At 33.3% G+C, this 12,899-nt stretch overlaps 1 protein-coding gene and 1 long non-coding RNA gene across 2 annotated transcripts in view; both read right to left on the bottom strand.

Annotated features, from left to right (window-relative positions):
- LOC127855047 (uncharacterized) overlaps positions 1-12,899 on the bottom strand; it is a gene marked incomplete in the record, with an annotated part of 514,210 nt that overhangs the window by 195,420 nt on the left and 305,891 nt on the right.
- LOC127855056 (uncharacterized) lies at positions 101-2,156 on the bottom strand. Its single transcript, XR_008037331.1, has 3 exons — positions 2,012-2,156; positions 1,396-1,580; positions 101-252 (listed from the first exon to the last, which is right to left on the bottom strand). It is a non-coding gene; the product is annotated as an uncharacterized LOC127855056 (long non-coding RNA).

A 12,899-nucleotide genomic window follows, 5' to 3' on the forward strand; every position in this document is an offset into this window, starting at 1 on the left:
AAACATAAAATATAGTCCTTATTTAATAATTCGACAGCCCATACAATGAATGCTTTATAAGTTAAATCACAAACAAACTCACTTTGAGCTGTAAATATGGTCCATTATCAATGTTCCGTTCCAAACCATAATTTTTTCCAGTAAGATTCGTTTGTAGTATTGGTGGCGTGCCATCTATTTTGACCAAGGTGCTGTCAGCCTTTGTATTGCCCATGATGTCCGTTGCCCGAATCCAAACACGAAGTTGGTTACCTTGCATCAGTTAAAAAGGTAGGTTTAGAAATCACTTTACATGCATCATTTTAACTGCACAAGCATTACCTCATTGTATAGTGTTGTTGAGGAAATCCATTTTTATAATTGTTGTTGATAATTAAAATGCTGTAACATTAAACACGACTTCAACCATATTTAGATCTTCAATTATATTTATTTAAGAAAGCGTTTCTGACTGTTCTGATGCACATACCGCTATGTCTATATGCTTAATTCAAATACACATAGGGACTCATTGTTTGAGGAGATTAATTGTTAAGTAAAGGTCGATTCAAATAAATGTGTTTTCTGTTGTTTTATATAATCTGTCCAGCTTAAATTATAACAAGAAGGTACAATGTATACAGAGAGCTATTGGGTCTTTAAATTACGAATTATTAGGTACACATTTTAGAGCGCATGTTTTCGAATTTCTACTAATGTTGGACTTCTAAATGCTCTGTATGATATTATGTTCAAATTCTATGATGGTTTGTAAAATACGCAATAAACAACATGGAATTGTTAAAAGCTGTCTATTTTAATTGTCTAAATTAAACCCTCTTTAAATGTGCTGTATGTATACCCTCTTTAAATGTGCTGAATGTATTAATAACCCATCCTATGGTTTAGCGGTCTTTTCATGATTAGCGCATTTATGTTAAACAAATGTAGTTTTTCCTTCCGCTTCTGTCTTCGGTCTAATAGAATGTTGTGATAAGATTTATTACTATTCTACCTGTCTGCTGCATTTTCAGGCTATGTTTTTGTTTAAATATTGTTACATTTTTTAATAAAGCTTGTATAGACCTTGACTTTCATTATGTTATAGGTGATAAAAGAGGGTCGTGATACACGAAGAAATGGAGCAGTTTAAATAGTGAAACATGATTGCAAACGCCAAGAAGCAAGGCGCAGACCCTATCTGTTGGTCTTATTTTCACGTACTATGGTTATTCATTCGTGGCTTATAATTCCTAAAAATCTATAAACACGAAAACAGCAAAAATGCGAATTATTTTTTTATAATTTAAATATTACAGCGTATGTTTGTTCAAGTTCATTTTTACATGTTGCACATGCAACGTAGTTTGGAAATCAATAATGTTTTAAGAGCGATTTTCAGTACAAATATATTACCATCAGCTACTACTCGCTTTTCAGAAAAGGTTTCATTTAAAGGTATGGTTTGCAAGCCGGAAGTAGGTTCCGTGGGATCGACTGTCGGCTGCCAGTAGATCTCGAACTTGACGATGCCGTGAACGTTAGGGATCGCATCACGGGTTCGGGGTTGCTGATTGTCATCTAGTTCGTCCGGTACAAATCTTCAAGATACAGGTGAAAACACAGGTGGTTAACATGACATGTGTTAAAAATACATCTCTTTCGTGCATGGCATTTGTTAGTTATAGAATTGTTTACTAGCTTTATTTCGCTTATTATATTATTAAAATCTACAACAATACTGCCATTTAAACTCGACATGTAACACACTTTTAATAACACTCATGTTCGTGTTATGGATAATTGTTATTTTCTTTATCTCAACCGATACTATATTAATAATGCCAATTAACATTTCAAATGGGTTAATTTCGTATATTACTCTTGCATGATACTTATATGTATATGGGTGTGCGCATGTGTGCGCATTTGTGTGCCAGTGCGTGTGTTGTGTGTGTTTGTGTGCGTGTATGTGTTCAGCATAACTATATTGTATTTTAAATATAACATCAAGTACATATATTGTTTTCACTTTTGACTGTTCAGGACTCCGTCGTCTTGTATCTGTTTAAATTGAATAGGATACTTCTCGATTTCCCCGAGGAAAAGTCCGTCTTCATGCACGTGATTGACGAAATAAGCCGGCCAAGCAACACTGACTGTCACTTGATTACCTAGAATAGGCGGTTTCACACTATTTAAAACGGGTAAAAAGCATAATAAAGTTAAAGTAACTACTCATTTTCTGTCAACGTTATTTTCCATAAGAATTAATCACAATGAATATAGGCTTGTTGTACTTAATGGAAGTTACTTTCATTTTCGTTGAAAAATGGTCTTATTTGATACTTATCTTTTGCTATCTAACAGATCCATTGTTTTAAGTTTCCTTGGGCAAGTTATACCGTTTAACGTAAAATCCTTTAAATGTATTAAATGCACGTCGTATATGTCTCAGAAAGATAAATTTTACGAACTTTAAATAGCAAGGGGGATCACAATCCGTGATTTGCCAATTTAGACCCTAGGGAAATGATAAACGAACATAGTAGAAGACTATTAAAAGTTTTGACAAAATGGGCATGATTTACACAAACGTTTTAGAGGACGATCACAGGGTGCAGGATCAATTGACTTTTGGGGTTCCACCTTTTAACTTTAATGGATTTATACACGACGGTAAGTGGTACTTTATTTCAAATACCTTTTTAAAACAAGTTTTCTTAATTATTTCAACTAATGTATAAAAGACATGTTTTTATGCTGCTTATGGCAATGTGAATTACATCAGAATTACTTTATTTAATAAGCATGTGTTCTTGTTCAAAAATTTCATGTTTACTGCAGTCATTGTAAACGGTTGTTTCACGCAACGTGAAATGTTGTCACCGATTTCAGAAGTATTCAAGGATTTATTCTTATACCTTAATATATCGACACAACCTGCAAGAAAAACTGTCTTATATGCACTATAGATTTTTGCAAATGTATTACAATAACTCGAGATATTTGAAAACGTATAGTTTTTAACGGTGTGTTTACATTATGTCAAGCCCGTGTGTAAACTCCTAAAAAAGCCCGTTGATTATGCACCCTGATTATGCTGTGTAACGTAAAACCATACTCAATCTCCAGCTAAACGTATACAAGTTCATGCTAGAATGGTACAAGAGAGGACCTTTGTTAAATTGCAAGTTCAGTTTATATAAACAAATGTGACCGCTGCTCCTGGTTAGCATTAAACCGAGGGATGTGACTTGGCAAATGTTAGAGAAGAACAATACGCACTCAGATGTCCTTAACACATGACATTACATCCACGGATTTTAAAGAACAGTTGTTGTGTGATTTGATGAATAAATATTTGTGTACCTCCGTATCTCTGGTATTGTTATGATTTGAAGGGCATTTATGGGACGCACTTTGTAAATGACAACTTTACAAAATATCTACTACGGGTTTCCGCGTTTCAGAAAAGGTTGTTTAGTAAATTAGTTTGCTAACTACGTATCAAATTTTTTAATTGTTGTTCAAAAGCAGATTTTAAGTTACTATTTGAATAAGTCTATAAATATCATGTCATTTAGAAGGGGTAAGTGTTCGCAAGGGGGCATAATTAGGAACACATTTTGTAAAAGACCACAAGATGATGTTTTTTACTAAATGAAAAACATCTGACTCGTATGGTTATTTTATCTTTTGACATAATTTATAAAATCTGTATTAGCTGGGGTTTGCCATTTATATCCTGTCTCCGGGACTGCAGACGACACGTACAGTTTGGCGGTCTCGTTGTTGAGAGATATAAAGGAGGTGGCGTCGAACAACACAAACCGGCGGGCGATACGGGAGTTGTAAGAGAAATCTCGTACGGCAACAAGGACGCTTGAAAAATAATGTCGATATTGAAAACTATTAAATGGCTCAAAGCCCTTTTAATTATTTAAAAAAATCAAATATATAAAAGTGTATACTTTTGTCAGAACAATATCAATAGACACATGCTATTATGTATACCAATTTAACGTCTTCAATATTTTCCGATATAAAAATATTATTTATGATTATGAAATAGTAACACATTTTGATGATAACCCGACTGCTTGTTTTCTCTCTTTTATATTTGGCAAATATGAATCTTTAATTATTTCATTTTGCTTCCTTAATTTTAATCAAAGAATGTAATGTTAATTAAAGAAATATATACTTTTTGTATAGGAGTAAAAACAAAAGTATATATATTGATTCGGTTCTATATAGGATTTAGGGTACAATGCAATAAAAAAGCCAATGGGTTAACGATTGATCTTGATTTTAAAATTACATGAACAACTGCTATTAATTGAAAACTGTATGAACATTTGGCATTAGTTGATAATCATTTATTTTGCAATTGTTTCAATGAGCACGTGTTTTCTTATATTTGATGTTTACTCAAAGTGCTACCTCACCTGTACATGCCCGCAACCGATGGTGTGTATTCAGGGTACCAAATTGTACCGTTTGTGTGTGGCACTGTAATATTGAACTCGGGATTCAATGGGGTTATCTCCACAAGGCGTTCGTCCCTGTTGGGTCCCAGTTTGAACACTTCCATGAAGTATTGTTCAACACCTGAGAGCTCGTCAGTCCATCCGAGCCAACGTGGTTGTATAGGGTTCTACAGCAGCGACAATGCCCGTGTAATACAGAAACAACGGAACTCAAGAAACTCTTTCAGTAGAGAAATTATCTTTTATACCCAAGACTTTAACATCATAACACTCACTATCAAATAAAATGATTAAAACTGGACCCATCGCCATGTAACGTTCGATGCAAAGCCGGGTTTCACACTGGTTTAAGGTCTAGCCGGACCTCACACTTAACCCAGAATAAATCAGAAATGAAATGCGCGTCTGAAACAATTTTAATAAAATGTACCCATGCAGACAGAACATTTAAAACTGAATGCAAAACGCGACTGATTATTTAAAAAAATACACATATATTTAGTCTTCTGCGTCGGAAGTATCGGAAATCAATAAGACAATAAGTGGATATGTTTTAAAGATATAAGTATACAAGTGAATATTGCCCATCATGAAAAGATATTTTTATTTTATTATAAAGAAAGTGATGTACTTAAATTGCCAACAAACAATGGGTCAGAACGATCGTGAACATTTTGTATAAACGTACAACTTATGTAAGACTCGTTTTATTGACCAAGACCAACTGCTAACAAAGAAACACTACTCATACTTTGCATATAGACAATCCCAGAATCGATAGTATGGGCGCCGCCATATTGGCTATTACGTAACCCGCGATTGAAAACGGTACTGAAGAAATTGACAAATTACAACGTTATCATAGTGAACACCCGCTTTATTCCAATAAACAGTACTTTATGACTTCGCACATTAGGATTGAAAACAAGTGAAACATGAAACCAAGTGTCGATATGTATCACATCGTTAATCAGTATAATTTAAATTAAAAATGTACACGATAGATTCATAAAATATGTGTCTCTGCAACAATATTCAGTGGCATCACGTAATGTTTAAGGCCGAGTTGGCATTTTAAGCATACCTTTCAGCATAATGCCTTTGTAAACAATTTAATTATTTCTTTATGGAATAAAATTATTCAAGCATAATTATAAAGGTATAGAAATATCTAAAGTGTGAAGTAAACGTTGTGATTTTAGCGTAAATAGTGCCGGAGATATTAACAAAGATCTATCAATATATAAAGATTGGAAACATCCAAACAGACCATATTTTTTGGATAGATCTTTGATATTAATTAGATAGATTTAAGATCGATGTAGACAATTAAATTGATATCTGCCTTTGTTTAAGCCTATATGTTTTCTTATTAAATGTCGTACTTTCTATACTTTCCGGAGATATTCATTAAGAAACGTTGTAAGAGTAAAAACTTAGGACGACTTCTTTAAATGAATAATACATCTTTTTGTTTGTCTAAACAGTTACCATTTCGCTATTAATATTTCCCTTGTAAGTGTCATTTTAAAGGTAATATACAAATCTATAGCCGAAATGAAGTTTGTGATTCTAAAATTGTTTCGTAAATCTTTGTTATCGAAACTCTGTAAGATTTTCAGGTAGAGATTTTTTTTAAATTAAAATTATGTATCTAGTTTAGTCTAAAACTCAAGTGGTTTTTAGCAATCTTTTATTTAAAAATCGCTCTCAAGCTAATACAAAAATAACAAGCCGGAAATGAATTTTGTGATTTAAATGAACAAGTATCGGAGTTATTCGCATGCAAAACTGTGTAAGATGTCAGGATATGTCATACTTTTTTATTGAAAAGGACATATCAGCTTTTGTCTACAACTTTCTTATATTGTTATTTAAATAACGTTTTACATGGTTGCCTGAAATATTATTAAATTTTCTTAATAACATCTTTATTCACGATTGAAATGTTCAACATGAAAAATAATGAGCCTTAAATAAACTTAAATAGTTCCAATTGTGTTCTCTAGATTTCCTAAACGCATGTCTTTATTAAATGTTCGTAAAACGGTCTAAATTTACGCTTAAAAAATAAAAACACGCACAAAATAATTTATTTATTTTTCTTTAATTGCGGATTATAAATGACAGCAACATACATCTCTTGAAAAAAACATCAGCGATAAAGGCGCGAACGAATTCGCTCAATGGGAGGCGATGTTCCAAGTGTGGATTAAAAGCGTTTATGGGTTTGCCCGTGACACCACATGGTTGCACATGTGTTGATACCGAAATTTAGATAAGATATCACGCGTCACCTTCAAATAACATGTTAAATGACAATCAAGACCTTATTCATGCCAGGGACCTACACAAATAGGTCCATGTCCATGCTGTGTGTTATTACTCTTAAACGAATTTCAGATGAACCTTATTTCTACTAATTACGTAATTTATATTAATAAAAAATCACGAACTATTATGTGGTTGTCAGATCGAAACCAGAACTTTTTAAATCCTCAAAAATATTTGATAAACCCGTTTCGCTTCCTTGTTTTGCGTAGGAACTTATACACACATATATAGGTCCATGTTTATTTCTTCAGTACCGTTTTGGTGGCGCGCGAGAGTATTGAGGGGCGGGTAATCCGGGAGGTATCGATTTCTGGGATTGTCTATAATGAAATGTTTCAGGGGTTGCATTGAATATTGAGGTTATAAAGCTTCGGTTAATACATTTTCCCCTTATTTTCTGTAAAATTAAACAATGTACGCTCTCATCTCATATCTTGGTTGATTTATTAAATATAATAATTTATTGGTTTATTAGTTATTTCCATTTAACAGAAAACCAGTCATTGAGCATTGAGAACATGTGTTGATGTTATCTGGTTAATGACGTAAAATCTGTATTACAACTACCGGGTATATATACGTACCTTTGTATATACTTCAGCAATGTCCAGTATCGTAGCATTATATGGACAGGTATTCATGTTTATCTCAGAGCAGTGTTTTGGAGCTATAAAGTCGAACCGAAACTCAACCTATTTGTGCAAATTAATAAACTTTATAACATATTTACATTGAAAATGCAGCTGCATCAGCAGGATAGAATTGTATAAGGGCTAGAGGTTATTTATGCATGGCAAGAAGCCTAACAGTATGATACATAACACAGGTAATAGACAACACAAAACAGTTGGGTCAACTCCTTGGCATGGCTATAGCAAATTCACACAAGTATCATGTTAACATGCGGGTTTTTATATCAACTTTTGGGTCATTATCATACCGCCAACCATGATGATTGATAATCGAGATTTTTGATGTCCGTTTTTTTAAGGCGAATGTTATATACGTCCTTGTGGGCTCTATCAAAGTAATAAAAATAAATATATGCTACATCAATTTGTTTTCCACTGACTTGGTAAAATCTCAATTTTAGTAAGTTGGGTCATAATAATCATTCGGACGCTAAACCGTAACGCATTAATACTAAATATTACAACATGTTATTAACGCAACACGGACAGGTATATGTTAATCGATGCAATTAAATGTGTTCATACTGAAAACCTTTTAAACAATTTAACTGTTGCATTTGTACTGGAATACAATTTAAAGTAATACCCCTATTTGCTTTTCGGTTATTATCATTTGTAGTCGCTTTATATTGCTCAAACATGCATTAAGCGTTATTATTTTTAACGTAATATTTTAAAAAGTGTCAATCGTAAAATGTCTGCAATTTAAAAAACATATTTATATGTCATTACTTGTTTATCTCTAAGGATAATCGTTAATGTAAATATTTAATGTAAAACTATATAACTGATTGTTTGAAATTAAAACAAATATTCATATTGAGGAATGAATTTGCGGTCACAGCGGGCGCTTCTTTGTATTTCAACTAACCAATATGTGGCTGTCCAGCTCGCGCGTGTATGTATAGCTACATCTAGAGATTTGTTACACGATTTAACGTCTGAGGTAGTCTCTGTTCCTATCCGGTATTTGCTAACATGCGTGCCGTTTATGTTGTCAGTCTGTTCAGGTTTTTGTTAAATTTTGGTCTGTATAAGCACTGGCTGGACAGTATACCATTCTTATTGTTTCCCCTAGTCGTGTTTGTACAAAATGTTCATAAGGCTGTTTGATTTTTTTCCTCCTTCCATTGCAAATACAGGTGATTTAAACTTCGTGTGTCTTGGCGCTTTCCTTCGCTAACACGACACCATTCAGATAGCAAGAGCAAATGCACAATGATTGATTCACATGCAAACAAAACGCTTTCGATGAATACATGGGGACAAAAAATCAGTAAAACAAAACCCTTATTAAATCGCTTGATTTATTTATGAAATGGAATCAAGAGCAAACTAGCGTGGGAAAGAACACATTCACAATACTTGAATCACACATACATACGCAACAAACAAAGGAGTTATCGCTAAACTTAATGAAGAAAATAATTATCATCAGAATTATCATGTCAAATTATCGCTCGTTAGGTGAGTGTATGCATTGCACGTGTAAATTGTCAAACTAAACAAAGTGCACGTGTATATTTGATATGCATAACGTATTGCATTTTAGAAAGAGTTACTATATTATGCATCTGATCTGTGAACTTTGCACTGAGATGTACATGAAAATATTATCTGTATTAGTCAATTGCCTAAGCTAGCACATGTTTACCCTAAATTACCGACCACACAACCTAATTTCCTCCCAAAATATATATGACATGGGTCGGTAACTATAAGATTGTAGTACAGATAGAACAATGGGATGACGTCTTACATTGTTTGATCTGAGATAACCTCAATCAATATTTCTATCTGAAGTTTGAATCATATCGATAACAAATTTAAAAAAAAAACATTTCGTAATAAACAGGACGACAGATAGTTTACTCCCCGTTTATCAAAGTTACGGATTGGTTTGGGAGAATGTTACAGACATATACGAATTGACTGTGTAGCTTTCGGGAATCATTACTTGTGGGGTTTTATTGTATTTTTATCTGGGTTGCAGATTTTTCAAAATGAAACAGGCGAAACAATGGTATTCCGTCAGAGAACAACAGCACACTTCCATGTGTAAATGTATGTTAAAAAACTATGCAAATATATATTTATTCTGTAAATGTACATAAAATATTATTGCAATTATGTATTCCAATGTAATGCACATTATACATTATAAGATGGTCAATTTTTTAAACTGCATTATAATCGCAATATCACGGGTGGCCTACGCCAAAAAACAGTATAGAGGAAAGATTTGATTTAAGGATCTAAGTAATTAAAGGATCTTAATATTTGCTTAATTAAATACGCACAGTCTTGATCACCGAAAGCCCCTTGTAGTACTTGGTTGCGTAAGGTATGCTGCCGTGGTCAATGTTCAAGAGCTTCTGGAAGCCGCCGCTTGTAGACCGGAACTGGACAGTTAGCCTGTCACGAAACATGGCAATCTTAAACAATCAAAACATTATAAGAAATGTGCTTGCTCTGATATTTTTGTATTATTAACATTTCACAAAAACATGTAGGTATAATTGATTCGTTGTTTTAAACCGTCTCTATATTTTTTCTGATACTTGTGTATTGGTTTTAATGCATGTTGATGCACTCGTGGAACGTATACACGTGCAAAAGGTCGAACGTGTGAAGTGTCTTATCCAGTTTATAAGCAAAACTGATTACATGTACATGCAGCCTTTACCAAATCATTTACGAAAGGCAATTCAAAGATTGTCATTGATTGCTAGTTCTTAACACACAATATTCAGTAAAATCATCATTTACCAATCGCCGTGCTCAATGAGGGTCAAGAACTGATCATCATCGATAACACAATTAGCGAACTTTTCCTGCGGACTGTTCATCGATCCGCCTCCTTGGCACTCATATTCCTTAAACGACCCAAAGTCCCGGACATGGCCGCCTTAAAATAACGTGTCTGCGTTGTTTTATTCATTCATATTAAACTAATAATATGTTAAATGTATATGAAATACATGTGTTGATGTCGATTTTATATCGACATCAATTGACCAGTGTTTCTAGTATAGGAAATAAGGAACAATTTACGATTGTATCAATATATATTAGCATGCGATACTTCAGTATTTAAACCTCTCCCCCCATAACCGATACCAGTTTATTTCATTGGCCATGTTGTAGCTCAGAGTTGCTGTTTGTAAACTTATTATTGTATATAAACAATATACAAGCAATGTCTTATCGTGCCTCTCGTTTGTTCTTTACGACCTGACGCGAAGTAAACCATTCACACATATGCTTACCCAAGAAAGCTTCAGGGACAGTAACAGTTATATATTGTAAATATGTAAATAGTATAACGCCTGTCAAAATAAAAACACCATACCAGCTCTCGGAATTTTGCTGACATTGGCGGTTATGATGTTTTGTACAATGCCAATCGTGTTGTCATGAACGTATACTGGGCGATTAGGCAGGTTACTCAAACCATCAAATATGGCCCTCATTTCAAACCTCATGTTGTTAAACCGCATCTGGTTGCTTTAATAAAAATAAAATGCTTAAACAACGTGGTCAAAAAATAGCCTTATGTATTTAAATCAAATTGACATTATTGTATATGAATAATATGTAATAATGATCGGCCCACGGTAGATTGTACTTAAATATTGTGATGGTGTAATCATGTTCCGTTTAAAAACGTTGCGTTGTTTAAGGAATGTATTGTTTTTTTTTAAGTGTCCATGCTACCCAGTGTATTATGCTTTGTACAACAATAATAAAAAGACTTTGTGTTTAATTATACTTACCTGGTTTAAAATCAATTGTTAAATTAAGGGAGGTTTTTTTAAACGTGAAGGGTTGTATAAAAGCATTCGAATAAAACAAGAATTTACGTAGTACCTCCAAACGATCGAAGAATTTACATCCATCACCTCTAAGGCAAACATGAAGTTTATTCGTTTGTCGAGTCTACGAATGTTTTGTATGGTGACGTTCGCTTGGATTATTTGTGGCTGCAGACTTTTTTCACTTTCATTGACTGCGAAGAATATGATATGTGTAAACAATAAAAAATACAGTAGCGTTACCGATTGTGTTCCGCGTTTAATCGGTAAAAATCGCAAAAAATAAGCGTTTTTAACCGATTTAACCGTTTAATAGGTTTTCAGCGGTTATTAAGCGTTTTAAACGGATTTCATCGGTTTGTAAGCGTTTTTATCCGTCGAATTGCGCAACCACTTTTTAAGCGATTTTACGCGATTAATCGCTACGCATGCGATTTTGTCCAAACCGCTGAAAAGCGCTGAATTGACGGAGCCTAACAGAGGTAGGTGTGTCATAAAATATTTATTTATAGATACTTGCTTATCTATTTGTTAACCATTTTCAGTTTGAACGTTACTATTATGTTTTTACTTTTATGGTGTATCCAACTAAAATATATGTTATTTAAGAAATATCATCTCGTATTGCAAATCCTAACAAAAATACTGAAAAAATATATGTATTATACTGTTTGTGGGATAAACATAGTTCAATAATAGATGAGGGGATCGACCTGAAACACGCTCACAATTGAATAGTTCTACTTAATTTCCGTGTAAGATAACGAAGAAATTTGTCGTAATTAATTGTCGATGGAAACAGTATTTTACAAATAAAATATTTGAAGAATACTATTACAGTGAGCGTGAAGATTGAGAGAAAAAGCAAAAGCGTCGTGTTTTTTTATTATTCAATGAGAGCCGTAATGTTCGTTTATATAGTATGTTAGTACACTATAATGACATATATACTTGAGCATTCATTAAAATGTTAGTCAGTGATAATTCTAACCACACAAGTATTGTTTTAAAAAGGGCAACCTATTTTCGCCAATTGAGTGACGATCGTCTTTTAATTAAAACGCGTTAGTTATAAGTGTTACTGTTACTGTTTACTACTGTGTCTAGTTGAATCATTTAACATAATTGATTATTTATTGATTGGTTATGACGGATTTATAGTTGAAATATTTACTTTTTAAACTAAACATCTTCATGGCTGCATGGCTGCTGTGTTTTTTTTTATTACACGAAAAACATATCGCGACACAATTGCGTTTCAATGAGGATGTGCTGCTTTCATTGAGAAAATATATCCGTAATTTAAAAACAAGTTGGATGTTATTACTTTCAATCGGTATTGTTCGCGCAAGTGCAGTCACTGGTTGGCAAAAGCGCTGGTTATTGATATGGAAAATATTTGCAATTAGTCATGTAAGTCATATTCTCATAAAAAAATATGTCAGAACTTCTAAAATGAATACTAAAACACAATAAATGTATTAAGAACTATATCACACCACACCAACATCGGTATTGGCATAGATTGTATTGTTATTATTTTTTTGGTAATAATTAGCGCAAATGATCGAAATATAGTAAATGTT

This window comes from Dreissena polymorpha, chromosome 13, assembly GCF_020536995.1.
Source record: "Dreissena polymorpha isolate Duluth1 chromosome 13, UMN_Dpol_1.0, whole genome shotgun sequence".
Lineage (NCBI taxonomy): Eukaryota > Metazoa > Mollusca > Bivalvia > Myida > Dreissenidae > Dreissena > Dreissena polymorpha.